The sequence below is a fragment of the Rhea pennata genome, chromosome 1 (assembly GCF_028389875.1).
Source record: "Rhea pennata isolate bPtePen1 chromosome 1, bPtePen1.pri, whole genome shotgun sequence".
NCBI lineage: Eukaryota > Metazoa > Chordata > Aves > Rheiformes > Rheidae > Rhea > Rhea pennata.
This window is the reverse complement of record NC_084663.1, coordinates 28,814,153-28,830,840: the sequence shown is the minus strand read 5'-3', so window position 1 is coordinate 28,830,840 and position 16,688 is coordinate 28,814,153. Positions and strand designations below refer to the sequence as shown.

General features: G+C 36.6%; 1 protein-coding gene across 1 annotated transcript in view; it reads left to right on the top strand.

Moving 5' to 3' along the window:
• The window catches only part of FOXP2 (forkhead box P2), a 421,770-nt gene that overhangs the window by 123,842 nt on the left and 281,240 nt on the right, over positions 1 to 16,688 (top strand). The window contains exon 3 of the mRNA XM_062583508.1: positions 7,306 to 7,389. The gene's annotated coding sequence lies outside the window, so the exon portion shown is untranslated. The remainder of the gene's footprint in view (positions 1 to 7,305; positions 7,390 to 16,688) is intronic.

Genomic DNA, 16,688 nt, shown 5'->3' with positions numbered 1-16,688 from the left:
TTAATCTGAGTGGACTGTGTCAAATTTCAAATGAATGTAATAATCAAGAACAGTTGGTCTCTAGTCTTTGAGAAGGAAGTAAATTTATCTGTGATTTGACCCAGTAACTTAAGGTGGTCTGTGTGAAAATATAGTCTAGCTGAAGACTTGAGTGATTGTGAATTCGCTTCTGTAGGGAGGACTGGCCTATAAATGAAAGTATCTCTCTGCAGTAGGAGCTAGCTCTCAGGAAGGAACTAAGGCAAGGATGTCTGAGATATGTGAACAACATCCTCTAGAGAGGCCACTTTGGTCACCAGGAGGGGCATTGAGGAGGAACACCCCCGTCAATGAGTTTTTGTCTTGCTACTGTTTTTGTCTTGCCAGAAGACACCACAACAGAGCATACTCAGTGTTGGTGTTAGGGTAGGGACCTCTGTCTGTTCCTCGACAGAGATTGCAGCGATTCTCTGCACCTAGCCATGGTGGTCATACCGGTGTTGAACCAATGTCATAAGCAATGTAAGAAGTCCCTGAGCTGCCAAACCTGGGGCTCGGTAACGCCATGGAAGTGCAGTGTTGATTAGGAAGTGACCTGCTGTTCAGCTGCTGTGGGAAGTACCTATTTAGCAGATGCTGTAAACAGTCAGGGAATGGAAACTGCAGCAGTTAACAGAACAGTTGTTTCTCTTTATTTTCATGATAGGTTTTTGGAAGGAGTTTGTTGTGGGTGGGTGGGTTTTCTTTGCACCATTTTTTATTTTTATACTTAATTTTTTGGCCATTTGTTTGGATTATTTGTCTTTTTTGTTTTGTTTTCCTTTTGTTCTTCAGCAATTTAAGGAGGAGTCCTGTTTTGGGGCAATTTGTGGCAGTTTTTATGTATTTTGCTTAATTAGGTAGATTTCTTCCTGCATTTTTGCATTTGATTTTAATTTTTCTTCTTTTTCATTTTCCCTACGTTTTTTTGACTGGGGAAGAAACTGGAGGAGCTAGAGCTCTGCATGCAGACACAGAATTATGGTATTGTTGGAACAACTGCTGAGTGGCAGGATAACTCAGATGATGGGAGCTCTGATGGATGGATGCAAGCTTTTCAGAAAAGACAGGCAAAGAAGAGGAGTGGGTTTCCCTTTACATGAAAGAAGAGTTTGAATATGTGAAGCTCTGCTGTGGAGTAGGAGACAGGCTGGACAGCAGCTCTACTGAAAAGTATCTGGAGATCCTGTGAGGGACAGCAAGCTGAACGTGAGCCAGCATCCTGTCTTGGCAGTGATGAAGGCTGGCAGAGCATCTGGGGCTGTATCAACAGAAGCATAGCCAGTGGATTGAGGGAAGTCATTATCCCTCTTTACTCAATATTCTTGAGATCACATCTAGGTACCTCATCTAGTTTTGTCCCTCCAGTACAGGGAGGATATTAATAAAGTGAGATGAGTTCAGCAGAAGGCCACCAAGCTGGTGGGTGGCTGGGGCACCTGGCCTCTGAGAGGGGCTGAGGCAAAGAGGCTCCTTCTGCCTGGGGAGGTGGCTTTGGGGGGCCCTAGCAGCAGCCTGTTAGTACCTATGGGGAGACAAATGGGAAGATGAAGCCCAGTTTTTCTCTGAGGTGCATGGCAGGAGAACAAGAGGCAGTGGCTGTAAATTGAAACACCGGAGGTTCTGATTAAAGGGGGAAAAAAATCACTGAGAGGATAGTTGTGCAGCAGAACAGGTTGCCCAGAGAATCCAAAGGGTGGAATCTGCTTCCTTCAAAGTTTTGAAAATGCGTTTGGCTAGGGTCTTAAACAACCAGTCTGAATTCAGACCCCGTTCTGAGCAGGAGTTAGACAATCTCCTGGGTCCATTCTAGTGTGAATGGTGATATGGTGCATACACCGCAGAAGGGAGTGGGTGTCCTTTGACTTTATGCCCTGCTAATTTATAAGAAGGGACATAAATTTCTCTTAAAAGAACAGACTAGATACACCATATGTGATCACTGTCTGCATGCTCTTATAACCTAATACCTTGTAATGTTTTTACTTCTACGTCCTCTTCTGATAGTATTGCTGAATCCCTTCTAATCGTTTCACATTAGAAATGAGAGAAACAAACTGTAATCATGGAAAGGATTTACAAAATTGCAATGTTGTTGTGTTTGTGATAAAAGTGTACTATATGTCAAACTAGTTGGGACTAATTTATTACTTCTGTTTTTGCTTAGACAATTATTGTGTGTAGGTTGCTACAGTTCGATATGAGAAGCATAAGAAAATTAAACAAGTAGAAAGTGGTGATTCTCTGAGCTGTCTCACAATAAATTACTTGTTTTTAGAAGACAGGCAGATGTGCCTGAAGATAAGTAAGGCATGGTATGTGCACATGTTGGATAAATTGCTCAGAAATCTCCATGAATATGATACTGCTTGTGCATACTTAAAAGATTAGTGTCAACATGGGTTATCTATCGTGTAAGTACAAGTCAAGCAAGTTAGACCTGCCTTAGGGCTGGTTTAGTCTGTACACCCAACTATTCAGACAATGTTGTTGTGGAGGTTTTGGAAGGGAGGACTGATTTTTTCCTTGCTTCAGGCTTGCCATTTGTACTGTCTCCATATTCTGCCTTAGTAAGTACAGGTAATCAGTGTCCTATTAATCTTTTGGAGAACTAAGATCCAAATGGAAGAAAAGTCCAAACCTCTGCAAACCAATGAGCAGTTATATATAGCGTGTATGTCAGTTAAACAGTGCATGACACATCGTCAGTTAAACAGTGCATGAGACATATCAGAAGTAGATGGTGTATTTAGTTCGTGTCATTTTTTTCTCTGACATTCCCAAGATATTAAATAATAAATTTTTAATCTTTTTCTATAAATTGTGTTATTTTATTGACCTCATTCTTTGCATAGTTGCATATTCTCATGATTAATTTAATATAGATATTTTGATTGGAGAATTCTGCTTTTTGAAAATTTGAATTTAATTTTTGTAGTATAGAATATAACATCTGAAATTTTTAAGCACATAGCATTTGTTAAAAAAATTGGGAAAAGATGTAGCTGGGGAAAATTGACAGCTCAAGCAGAAGTATTTAGGAATTCATTGTTTAATCTGTGCCAGGTAAAAAGCGATTGTCCATCTCCCCACCTCGTGCTTCTATTTGGACCCTAACATAATAAAACACAGCCTTCATTTGTAAAAGTAGTAACATAGAGTAGCAAGTAAAAATTGGCTAATGAGATCACAGTAGTATGAAGGTCTTTTCATAGGCTCATTTAACTTTGGCATGATTATGAAGCATAACTACTAATTTATTTTGCATGTTCTTGTTAATTATGATGGCATCCAGTAGTGCTGATCTTGTTCAAGTTTCTCAGTATTTCCCTGTTGCAGAATTGTACAACTCAGTACTGGGACTGAAGAATAAAAGGAGTACTTTCTTCTCCTTTTTTGTACTAGCAATCCTGTAAGCTATATAATGCTTTTTAAAAGTATGTACCTGTTGTAGAGTAGATTAATGTATTCAAGTAGTTTGAATGCAACTAGAAGTACATAGTCTGAGTACTAGCTACCTTTGTAAGCATCTTTATTTCATAGCTTCAGAAGCTATACATCATGTATTGTGGGCTGATGATATATTTTAAAATAAATTTCAGTAGTTCAATTGATGTAATTTAATTTAAGACTTGCTCAGAAGTCCTAATATAAATGAGGACTTACCTTTTGTTTCTAATTGCATGGGTAGGCTGTATATTGAAAAAGGGGAAGCCATGGATAGCAGTGAGTATATAGTCCATTAAATTAATAGTCAGTGTCTTCAGCAAGTGAATCATGCTTCATTGAAACCAGCTTTCTCTTTGGCCCGGTTACTCCAAACTAGAAAGCATATTTAAATATACCTTATACAGAGGCCCTCCAGCCATATTCTAAAATATTTCAGAACATGTCTGTAAGTAGTGGTTCACTGGAATATTTTATATAAATACCTACTTAACGGAGTAATGCAGAATTTGAACCTTTTTTACTTTAGAAAAAATGTGAAAAAGTAGACCTGAGGTGAAATAGAAGCACATCAGAATGGCTGTTGATCTGTCAAATACTAGAACTGCTTAAGAGCTTTAGCGCACTCCCATGAGTTTAGTTACATTTTTAACGATATCAAAGGCCACTAGCAAGCCAAGATAATGAATATGAGCATGTGGTGTCAAACCAAAGTGTTGTCATGGAGCTGGTGTTCAAACATGTAACAAATAAACTTACTCAAATGATTTATGATCTGAATTTTGAATGAGATAAAAGATGAATGCAACAAATATGTGATTGTGTTAAAGGGAGTTGTTTGCAGCATGTGAATGTTGTATTTGTTTATTTAAATTAAGGTTCAAAGGAATGTCTTCATCTGGGAATGAATTTGGTTTCATTCTGAATTCCATTATTTTTATATTTTAGTGATTTCTGAAATAACCATGGCAATTCACATAAGTAAGAGCCAAATCCTGTTAATTTTGCTCATAATGAATAATGCTTTACAACATTAAAAGATTTAGTGCCAAATAGCATATGAAAAAATGCATAACAAACGGCATAACAGTCTCTCCGTGGTCAGAGAGGATCTCTTGCCTGAAACAGGTGGTGGAGAATTGGTGCCCACGTGCTTCTGTGCCTGCTGCATACACCTAATTGTTACCCATTTTATCATCTCTTAGGGAAGAATTTGATGAGAATTCTTCTAAATCTACATTTCTAATGGACAACTACATTTCAGATTCATTCAGCCACGAAATTTTGCTTTCCCAGACATTACATAAGGTTTTGGTATTTGTGCGTTTGCCTCAGATTTTATGGACTTGACTGGGAAGTCAGAGACAAATGGCATGTAGTGACTTTCAGTTGCACTATATTTTACTACTCTCTTGATTGGAGTGTTTCTGTGTGGGTAAATAATGTGGCATCGAGCTGCTAGGAATTGCTTGGACTTGCACCAGCTACAACTATATTTAAAAATGAATTCTGCCAGGATGCTTTTCAAGCTTTGGCAATTTTTGTGAATTGAACTTTAAACTCTTAAAGGGAATTCAAATGGAATTCTTAGGTCTCAAAGGATGTAAAAAATATCTTGATAAGCATTGTCATGTAAGAAGGGACAGAACATACTGTCTCAGTTGGAGGGAGGGTAGAGACTTTGTTATTAAACTGAAATAACTGGGATGATCCAAATCCATGTTTCAGGATGCAAACAAAAATTAAAACAAATGAATGTTTATAAAAAATAGTAATAATTTTAAGATAATAATATTTTAAAATACTATTAAATATTGTTGTTAAATATAAATATTAAAGTACTAATATTTGTAAGGTAAAAGTTCGTCAGGTAAAACAATAGTGGAATGTAGTATAAATGAAGTATAGGTTAAAAGATACATTTCTAAAGGTGAAGGTATAAACTGGCAAAAAGAAGAGTTAGTAGCAGGGCCTGCCATCTCTCTACGGGATGTACATCTGTCATGTATACGCATGTGTTTGCCCGTCTTATTAAAATATTCTTTGCTGACTTTTGAAAAATTGTAGAAATCCTGGTAATCAAGGCCACCAAAGACAAAATATTAATACTCAAGACTAGGTAATATGTTTACTTTCATATTAAAATTTTCTAATAAGTGAGTAATTATGGTAAAAAGTAATCATCGAATAACTTTCTTCTTCTACAGAAGGCTGTATCTCACCAAAATATTTCATTTTTTTATGGAAGACTTCATATTTTGTAACTATCATGTATGGGCTTTCTTTCTAAGCTGAAACAAAATGCGATGTTTAATAAGATCCAAGGATCTTATTAATCTTAGGATTCTTACACCAGTTTTTAACTTTTCCTTCTTTCCTGTTGTATTAAAAGCTCGTAAGATTTCCTTCTCATTTCCCAAGGCAGTCCTACTGGGCAAAGGTTTCGCGCACGTGATGTTTATTTCTCCAGCCTGTTGTTCTTTACTCTTCCTTTTTCACTTGCTCAACTACAGAGGCTGCCACATAGCTTGCAGTTTTCTAGGAGCTTCGACCTTTGCAGCAAGTTTTGTTATATTCTACAAACAGAGGACAAAGTTAGGACTGGAACTCTTTTAAATGTCCAAACATCTTGTAACATAGTGTGTGTTAATAATGCACATTGGAACAGGGGGCTTTTTTTAGCAGTGGAAAAGCAGTGTATTCTGTATAAAATTCTGCATTAATTTTATCTTTGGTCTGCTTCTGCCTGACCTTGACCTCCTCAGCAAGGGAGAATTGCCAGGAGAAGCCATCCAGAGGCTGGTAGGATCAACTTCAGAAGTAGCAGAGTTTCAGGCATGAAGGCTATGTCTATATTAGTAAATTAGACAATGTGTGGAAATGTTTCCATGTCCCGGCCCCATTTTTGGTTTGTGCCTTCACCCCCAAGTTCCCCTGGCGCAGTTGAGGCTCTGCAGCATCTCTTTGAGCATTCCCATCCAGCCGTTGCCATGCAGCCACTGCTGGAGGTGATGCGAGTGTACTGGCAGAGATGGGGGCTGATCCATGCCAGTTGACTGCAGCCAACGGAGATGTTCTCAAGCGTTGCTTAATTTGGTATTACGGATAAGTAAACTTTCTCCTGATCTGCACAGTCTTTCTTTCCTCTGCCTTGTCCAGCCCTCTGCCTTCTTCCTTGCAGTCTCAGCTATACAGCTGATCTTTTTTTTCTTACCTGTCCTTTCAACCTACTTAATAATGCATTTAGGTTTAAATTTAGCTGCTCCACTATGTCTCATATTCCCTTTCAACCAAAAGAAATACAACTAATAAAAATCACAGATAATGTGGTAAAATTATACATTTTACTCTGCTCAGCGAAGTTGTATCTCTTCCAAACAAGTTTCCCTGATAGGTTATTGGCAGTGATTTCGTGTACAGTCCTCTATCTGGGACAAACTACTTCAGTGAAGCCTCCTCCCTCTTGTTTGCCTTCTATAGTAAAAACAGAACAACAAAAATAGAACTAGACCTTGAGAGGTGCCTTGTTTGTCCCCTTACTCCATGGCAGAAACTTGATGAACAATTGTTTTTCCTTGGTGGAAATCACTCTTTAAGCTCGCTGTTCTTCAGGAGAATCTTTCTCTTTAAATTTGCTCTGTGTTTTACCCAAAATGCTTATGTGAAAGTTGTTAGAAAAACTACAAAGAATCGTAACACCTTTATTTTTTCCATCAGAATAATTATTAACCAGCTTATGCACATCTGGAACTCATTCCAGCATATGATAAAGTCAAATTCTGTTTTGCTTTGGTTAAATGATGTCCAAATAGCTGTAAACGTTTTTCATTGTCTTGTCAGGATGGTGATACTGAAATTGATTTCGGACATCACTCCAGTTCAAGGTTGAAGTTAAAAGGTCTTTTTGAGGCTGAGAATAAGCAGGTGAGTACTGATCAGTCATTACAAATCTTTGAATATTATTGTTTGTGGCTTTCTTTGGGCCTGTTCTTGTTTATTGATCTGTATTCACACTCTGTGCTTCCTTTGATTCACTGAGATATATGACTGCTTGAACTAGATAGCAGAGAATATTTAATACCTCTCCTCCTTCCCCTGCTTTTTCACGCCCTATCACAAAACCCAAGTGAAGACACTGATCTCTCACCAAGGTCTCTGGAACCTTGGAGTTTAGAATGTGGTAAAGGAAAATTTAGCATAACCAGTCAAATTTTAACTCTATCCAGCAAAGAATATTCTATTTGTAGAAGTTAGCAAAATGATAGTATAGCTTTTTCTGGAAGAGAGTGAAAATCTGATCACTGATCACTGAAACAGCTAGATTTTTGTTCCTTAAGTTGCTTATGCTTGAGTCTTCAGTGACTAAAGTTAAGTTTCACTGTATAACTTCACTACAGTGACTGCATTAAGAGTATTTTAATTAAGCTCATTTGGTTAGAAAATTCTTTTAGATTATATTTTAATAAATATTTTTGTAATAGATTAAAATTTTAAAAGATCATATAAGCTAGTAATGAATCCCTGAGTTTGGGCATCCGGGTTTGTTGAAACAGGACCAGTCTCTCTTCCACTGAGAACCAGGAATATCCATGATGTTAAGGACCATGAGTTCAAATCTTGTTTGAACTGCTGTGTGTGTTAACAGTTTGAACCTCCCTGTAAAGAAACACTTAGCTGATAAAGCACTGCCTTGGGAGTTGGCATGCCTGCACTGAGTACCTTGCTTTGCTCCAGACTTTCACAGCTCTGTTGAGCAAATCATACAAGACTATATATCACGTTTTTTACCATAGAGGGTTCTGGAAAAAGGCATTCTGAAGGAATTAGTGTAAGATGAGAGCTTAGGAAGCCACTCATTTATTTCAGATTTCTCCATATTTGGTATTGCAACAAAGATTCTATTAATTTACTTGTTAAGTATTTTAATTATTCAGATGTTGATTTTAGCACAGTGGTAGGAAAACACCTTGCCAATATCTTCAGTGTTTTTCAAATCTAAAATTTTAGGCAATGTTTTCATGTATCAGTCTCATAATATGTTCAAGTGGTGCCTGATAATTAATTTTACAGGTGCTTATCTTGACCAGGTAAAGCAAACTAACTCATTGCAATAGGAACCAGAGCCAATTGCTTCTATGCATACAACTGTTTCCTAAGCACCGGCATACCATTTAACAGTGTGCCACATGCAGCAGCTGTTCAGGCAATATGAAATAATCAGATCTACCTTTATCATCCATAATATTGATATAGCCATATTCGTGGACTGATGGCTTAGAGGACAGGGAAAAGGAGTAGTTCCAACAGGATTTAAAGACAGTGAGAATCATTAGTACTGAAACAATGTTTATAATAAGTTTTCCAAAGCTGCATCCTCCAGGAGGAAGCAGAAGCCTTTTTAACCTAATGCAAAGGGCAAGACACTGCAGATACGTGCTTTGCTGTATCTATCTTTAACCACTGGATAATAAGAAAGGAAAATACCTTTCTTCTAATTTAACTTTATGTTACTGATTCAGGAAAGCCTCTTCCAAGGACTTAAGGCATTCGCCTAAAGTGTACAGTATGAATATGGTAGAACCAGAGGAAAAAGTAAAGTTAAAATTTTAGCTTTAGCAGTGCCATGGATGAAAGGATATATAGTGCTGTATGGGAACAGTACTGTGGACATCACTGTGGTATCACACAGAAAATACAGATTTCATCCATGACTGTATGAAAATATATGGTAATAGTGTTTTTTCTTATATTGCCCTGTGATAAAGACAGTGAAAAAGACCAGATTCTTTGCTTTCCAAGTAGTAATGGGAGTATGTGTGACTTTCTGTCACCTATTTATAAACATAGGTCTGAGAGATGTGCTTGTCTTTAGTAACAATGAGTAGTTTCTCTATCAATAGTGTCAGTATTTTGGAAAACTGTTTTTAGTAGAAATACATCTACTAGACTGGAGTGCAGTAATTGCAATCTGGTGAGCCAACCAGAGGGTTTTTTTGAGGATGTTTTTCTGGAAATTTACTATGTTCTGTACCAAATAATGTCAGAAATGCAGTAATACTGACTTGTGTATCTGTAGTAGATTGGCAGTATCATTTTATTGAATTCCAATATGTCTGGGACTTAAGGAATATGGAAGAAAGCAACTGTTACTCTGTTTCCTCAGTTATTTTCTTTCATAAATTGACATTAAATACAATCTATAAAAACACTCCCTGTAAAGAAAGCCAAAATCTTTTTGGCCTTTTTAGCACGGGTCTCTATTTCTTGCAGTACATAAAAGCAAGGAGCAAATTTTTTTTATAGTCAGTAAGGAAATATTAGTAAATTCTGGCTGTATAGTTCTTCACTATATCATTTAAAATTGATAGTTTTTTGTGGTAGAACACAATGTCTTTGCATTGGTTGAACACTAGGATTTAGTCAGAAGTAGTGGTAGAAATACATAAAAATAAAATTGTTTTATAAGCCAGTTTTTAATTAACATAGAGAAAATGTCTATACTTTCTATTCTGTCTTTCAACAATCCACATAACTGTTTAGGAGTGAGTTTTAGAAAACGGAGTTTGAGTTGCAAAAACTGAAACCAGGACAAAAATCAATACTGGAAACTGCAAAAGCAGCAAAAAAATGTACAATTTTGTCCAGTTTGGACAACTTAAATGGACACTTTTTAGGACTGCTTGCAGTCCAGTTACGTCTAGGTATTCTGAGTTGAATAGGCTTTGAAAAAAAAGCTGAAGAAGTTTTCTAAACTAAAGCATTTCATGTTTCCGTGAACTGGATTTTAGTTATAGAATTGTTAATTAAAATCAATTATCAATTAAGATATTGATAATTATTGCATTAATCTGACTGCTTGGTACTGTATTAACAATTTGTGGGAAAGGAGATGTTGTGGTGAATCCTTTTTTTCCTTTTCACTGCAGGACTTCACTCATACAGTGTGACTCATGTACACACGTTGTATGTGTCTATATGCATTTTGTTTTTCAACCAAATATTCTGCCTCTATCTATACACAAAACACACACACACACACACACACACATTTATATTGCGTAGGGCAAACGCTAGAATATCGTCAAAATAAAACAAGCATACAATTATATAGCTAGCTTGCAACTGCACTTGAGCTCTCTCAAGAGTTATGTGAGGATTCTAGATTTGCATGTGCATTTGCTCATGTGCAAGACAGAGGTGTGAATCATTTGAGGGCAATGAACACAGGAGCTCTTCCATCAGCTGGATGATGGATTGGCATTAACTATATCCATGAAAAAGGCTTAAGCCTTCTACTTCTCTGGTCAGAAGGCAAATAAGTTCTGTTGCTAGTGCAGGTGAAAGGGAGGAGGATACACAGCGTAATGATGGAAGGAAAATACAGTGGCTTTTTTCCACTTTTGGATGAGCACTCATGGGCTTTATCTACAATCTATGGTTTCCACCAGGAAGAATCTGAAACATAAACTGTACTTTACTTTTTAATGGAATAGTATTAGATCAGAGACACTGTTTGTTGTAGTGTTTTGAACTATCTTTCTAGGGTGATTGTGAATAGCTGTAAATTACTGATTCAGGAGAACTTGAAGGCAATGAAAGTGAAGGCAACTTTTTGTCAGAAATTAGTTTACGTTTATAGTATCAAGTTTGTGGCCTGGAACTATGAGGTAGTAAATTTTTGCTATGATTATACAAAGTATCAAACTTTGTATTTTAACTGGCTTGCTTTTCAATTCAGCTGAACATTAAGTACAGTCTTAATGGTCTGATTTGCTGGGAAGAGCACAATTACAATAATCTGCTTTTTACAGCCCATATCAGATGTGAACTTGCATCACTTAATACAGGGTTTGTGCTGTGGGAGATATTTTCACGGCATCTAGGAGTGATGCCCCACATTTCTTGGAATTAGTCCTTAATGATATCATCTTCAGAAATGTGTTGTTGCTCAAATACAATGATTTTTTGTGGTTTCTGTCTGATCCAGTACCTATATTTAAAAGGTCATAGAAATGTGTAAGGAAAAGCTAGTTGAAAACTGCTGCTTTTTCAAGTAGTTGTATGAAATGCGAAGAGATGACGTGCCTCTTAAATAATTCTATGATTCTTTTTTCTATAAGGCACAAATAATAGAGGTGAGAACTCTTAATTCTGAATTAAAACGGAACTGAATACAGGTTTCCAAGTGTGGCCTACTTGAGAAGAGAGGACCATTACTGTAGTTGTCATGTAAAGTAAAGTTGGAGTCTGAAGCTCCTTTTTAGCTGTCAGCTTTATTAAGGAGCTACTGGTGTGTTGAACCAGGCACTCGCATTATATAAGCAGTATATGGTAGTGTCTGGGGAAAATTTTCTCTTTTTCACTGTTGCTTTATTAGGTCTTGCTCTGTCATTCACCGGTGCCCTGTCTTACTCCAGCTTTCTGGCTGCAGCTCATAGCACAGGAGGTCTAATGTAGATTGACGCCTTTGCCAGAGGACTGATTGAAACTTGTGTCTCATAGTTGCTAATGTTCACTCAACCATTTTATTGAAGATAAAGTAAATAAAACAGATTGCCATATGAGACTTCCCTGAAATCAAATAGAATAATTTGACAAGTTTAAGCCCATGAAAAAAGCAAAGCGTTGAAACAGTTGGGAATACTTTTTGTGCACAGTATACGCAGAAAAGATGTCTGATGGCTTGATGTTAAACTGGTAATGTTTTTGACCAAAACTATAATTGTTTGAAATATTATCATCATTTCCAGTGGGTTTTCCATTGCTGTTTAAGGTGCTGCTTTTCTCAAATACAGGGAATTTTTCAACTTAAGAGTAGTGGATATATGGATTTTGCTTCCTTATTACTTTTGATGCCTTATTATATGGATCACAAGTCTCTTTAATTAAAAAAAAGTTAAGAATGGTAATATTTCTAGAGTGCATTGTATGATCTTCAAGATTAACTAAGGATGAGTTTATTGTTTGAATGATTCTGTGAAATAATATAAAATTAGTAAAAATTTGTTTAGACTTATGAAAAACAACAAAAAAACCACTCTTCACCAAACTTCTCTTTTGTAAATGATTACTGTAGATGAGTGACGTAGTATGTCCATGCTATTTCTAGAAATAAGATGATGTATAGTAGAGAGGTTAGGTACAACAGATAACATAGACCTCCAACACTTTTATCTGGATGGCAATGAACTTTGATCTTTTTATTTGCACTAGTTCGTTGTAGCCAATTAAACTACTTCTTCAAGAAAGCAAGATACCTGAGCTTTAGTTTAATATGACAAATAATATAAAACACATTTATATATGATAAAGCAGATAAAGTGAGTTTAAAAAACCACAAAACTGGTGCAGATGCAGCCTCAGTTTTGCACCTTGAAAACACAGTTATTTAGAAATGAAATGTATTCATTTTGCTCTTTTATTTATGTTTAAACAAAATTTACTGTATTTGTTTTGTTAGACATCAGTGATATTTTATTTTAAGGGAGGTAAATCATTGTATTTCAAAGGAATATAAGATGTTGTTAGTATACTCAAAGATGGGATATTTGTGAGGTTTCAAGGGTATTGGTTTTCACATAAAGTATGAATGAGCTGTTTGAAAATGCCTTGCAAGAGAGACTTGTCAGACTGGAAAAGTATAGTAAGAATGGATTTCCAGATCAACTGTTAGCCTGAACACAGAGTTGGTTGTGCTGATGTGATCGGTGGCAAGGACAGTGCCGGTCAGATTTGTATTTCCAATGTAATTGTGAATAAATGTAAGAAAATGTAAATGGTATTCTCAGTTTTTCCTGTTTTAGTCATATTTTTAAGAGGGAAAATTACTACAGTGTGCTTACAGCCCAGAGCACTGGCACCAGTTGCGTTCTGGAGAGAGATTTTCTCTTTGTTGTTGTTGCCATGCTGAGAATTGTGTATGTCTGGCCAAACTCTTACGCTCTCACAGCCGTTCCAGACTTAAAATTTCAACACTCAAGAAGCAAAATGTAATGACTGGGATGCCAGCTAGATAGGACTTCCCATCTTCCTGAAGGAAGTCGCTTCACCTCATTCATCCCAAGGCATTCTTTCCATTTTTGGAATAGAATAAAAAGCTCATTAACAGCTTCATCTTTTTTTTGGAGAGGAAGACTCACAACTCTGCTACAGATCTCCATTTTAGGCCTTTTGTTTTGCTCCTTTCCTCTCCATTCTATGAAATGAAGTTCTCAGAAGCTATTGTGTTTCTGAGGAGGAAGCAGACAACATTAATTCAATTAGATTTTAATTGTGCATGTACAGTTCACTTATTTTTTCCCAGGTAAGATACCCAAGACAATGAATCACTGCTTATTTCTGTATTGGGAAGTCTTTCCTGTCTGTCACAGGTTGTTTCCTTAAATTGGAAAGCCATTAAACATTACCACAGTTTGTGGAAGCAAATGCTCAGACACATGAAAGTCCTCCAGCATAGATTGCTTCATGGAGAATAAAAGCATTTTTTATCAAGAGAAACAGAAACGCCAGCAGTAGTTTACTTTGGATTTCTTTAAAGCTTAAGGAAACCAAATGTGGTTTCCCTTACAAAATTATTTTCCAGAACAACTTATGTGTCCTGTTTTTCAGTACAGTCTCTTGTTTAACTGTATCTGAAGTAATTCTGAAACAATAGTTTTCATGTTACTGTTGCCTGTGTTTTCCAGTTACAGAGTAAATCAGCTACTTCATTTTAAACTGTAGGCAATTCAAAAAGCCATTCCGTACAAATAACTGCATGGAATAAATAACAGTAGATCAGCTTCCTAAAGATAAATAGGATCTTGAATAGATGGAATAGATATTTGTTTGATTTACTTTGAGAGTTCACCTCCCTGAAAAGCTTATTTAAAATAAGTTTTGTATTTAGAACTGGTGCTTGTTAACTGTCTTGGAGGGTGATTTCTTCTGTCCCTTGGAAAATGCAGTGTTGGATCTGGCAAAAAAAGATAATGATTTTTTTGATGTGGGCATTGTCATCTCAGAACTGGACAAAGTTTACTATCCCTTAGGAACTGTGCTGAGAATTTTTAATGTCGCCTTAAAGCAGCTGTTTAGTGTTAATTATTGTTGGTCACAGCCAACCACAGATAGGTTTTTATTGGTGATTTGAAGGGGAAATCCTTGCTTCAGTGCATCAGGTTTTTTTCTAACAGTTCAAATATTTCCAGTTTACTTTTTCAGGGAACTTTTTTTTTTTTTTTTTTTTTTTTTTTTTTTTCCCTGCTTATTTTGAACTTAAGTGATGGAGAGGAAACAAAATAGGTGGTATTTTGGTGCATATAGTGGCTCTTGTCCCACATCCAAGCATACATATGTTGCTTCCTGAATACCTCTAGGAAAACTTAGTGAATTATGACTGAGCCAATGAAGGTTTTACAGAAGAAGAAAATGCTAGTCATGTAATAATCTCAGGCTGCAAAGTTAAAGCTGCTTGTTTTAATTTAGATAATACGGCTTTTCAAGGATAAGACATAGGAAATAGAAGTTTCATCAGAGAAGTTGTTTATTTCTGTCATATATTTGTAAGTAACTATACTGATATGAAATGGACTGTAATTTCAATTCATTGTTATTACACTTGACGGAGAAACTAAATTAAATTTTGTTTTACATTGGACTTCAGAACTTGGATGTTTCTGTACTTCTCCAATTGAATTTGCAGCCTAATACGATTCCATGTTATTTTTGTCAAGGTCATATTTCAAATGAGAACAGATTGATAGTGTGATATGATACTGACATATGACCTATGATACATATCTTTAGTGTTTTGCAGCTATATCTTTGAAATTAGCATTCTCTAAATAGGATGTAGTGCAAGCAAATTGGTGAATATTTAGCTTTCTTCTTCACAAGCTAGAAACTCTCACGTGGCCACATGCTGCTGTTTTTGACTTTGTTTTCTGTAAGATGTAATTTTCTGACATAATGTAAATCCAATTCTCTCAATCAAACTTAAAGAATTGAAACAACAGCAAATCACAAATTCCTACTCAACCCAGTGAAAGGCTTTTAGTCTAGTTTTAGATGAATATAGTGTTTTTCAGATTTGATCTTTACTAACTGTTTAGTAAAAGAAGTTGAGGATTTTATAATCTTTGCATCATCATTGTATCAGACCCTCCAAACTGGGATTTTGCCTGAGATCAGTTTCTCTCCACTGATTAGGTGAGCTAAGCGAATTATTACTTATTTTTACAAATGTGGCTTATCAGATCAACTGAATTACCCAGATGACTGGTGAAACATTTTAAGGGTTCCAATATGATAAAATCATTTTACACCAGTCTTTTAGAGCAGTAGTGTTGAAAGGCAATATGGAAGGTAAGCATGTTTACTTGTAAAATCTTTCCTCACTGAAGAAGTATTAGACTGATGATTATCAATAAACTTCTTTTTAGTAGCTAAAACATACTTGCTCAGCAAAGGGTTACTGCAGATCTAGGTTTCTCCGATACCTAAATATTGATAGCTATCTGTAGATCTGGGTATCTCCATCTCTCATCAATTTCTTGCTGCCCATACACCAGAAATTATTTTCTTCCTTTCTCCTTTCTCTCCTTAAACTACTCACCTGTCATCTGCAACAAGGAAATTGGGGGGAAAAAAAATGTGGAAGTGTTCCTCAGCCTGTTCAGTGGAAAATTCATTGGCTTGGACAAGGCATATACTACAGCAGTTTAAAGTATGCTACTCGACTTTGCAGAAGAGTGGTTTAGAGGTGCTCCTCTGGTCCATTTTGCCAGCTGCACAGCAGCAGCAGGCAGAGGCGGTGTTGGGAAGGTGGGGTTGACAAGCAGCTGGAGAAGACGTGCGAGGGCAGCAGCACCCTGAGCTGCTGCAGCTGTTCGCGAGTGAGCACACGCCAAGCCCTGGGGCTGCGGCAGAACAGCTCCGTGCAGGTCAGTGCCTACATCCCATGCTGAAGTTGAGGAACATACTTGGTCCAGATGTTTTTTGTCTGAAAGCTGTCCTGATCTAAGCTTGGCCTTAGCACCTGTTTGTGTGCTTTTCTAAGGGAAGAGGTTCTGCTGGGGAAGCCCCACAGTTCTCTACTTCGTGTTATAAAAGCAAATGGGATAATGCAGTTAGTTTTATCAAAATAACATTTTTTTTTCCTAAAATTTTACAGGTCTGACTTTTAGAAAGATTAATAGTTGCATATGCTTTCTCTCTCTCACTCTCTTTCTCTCTATTTCCAG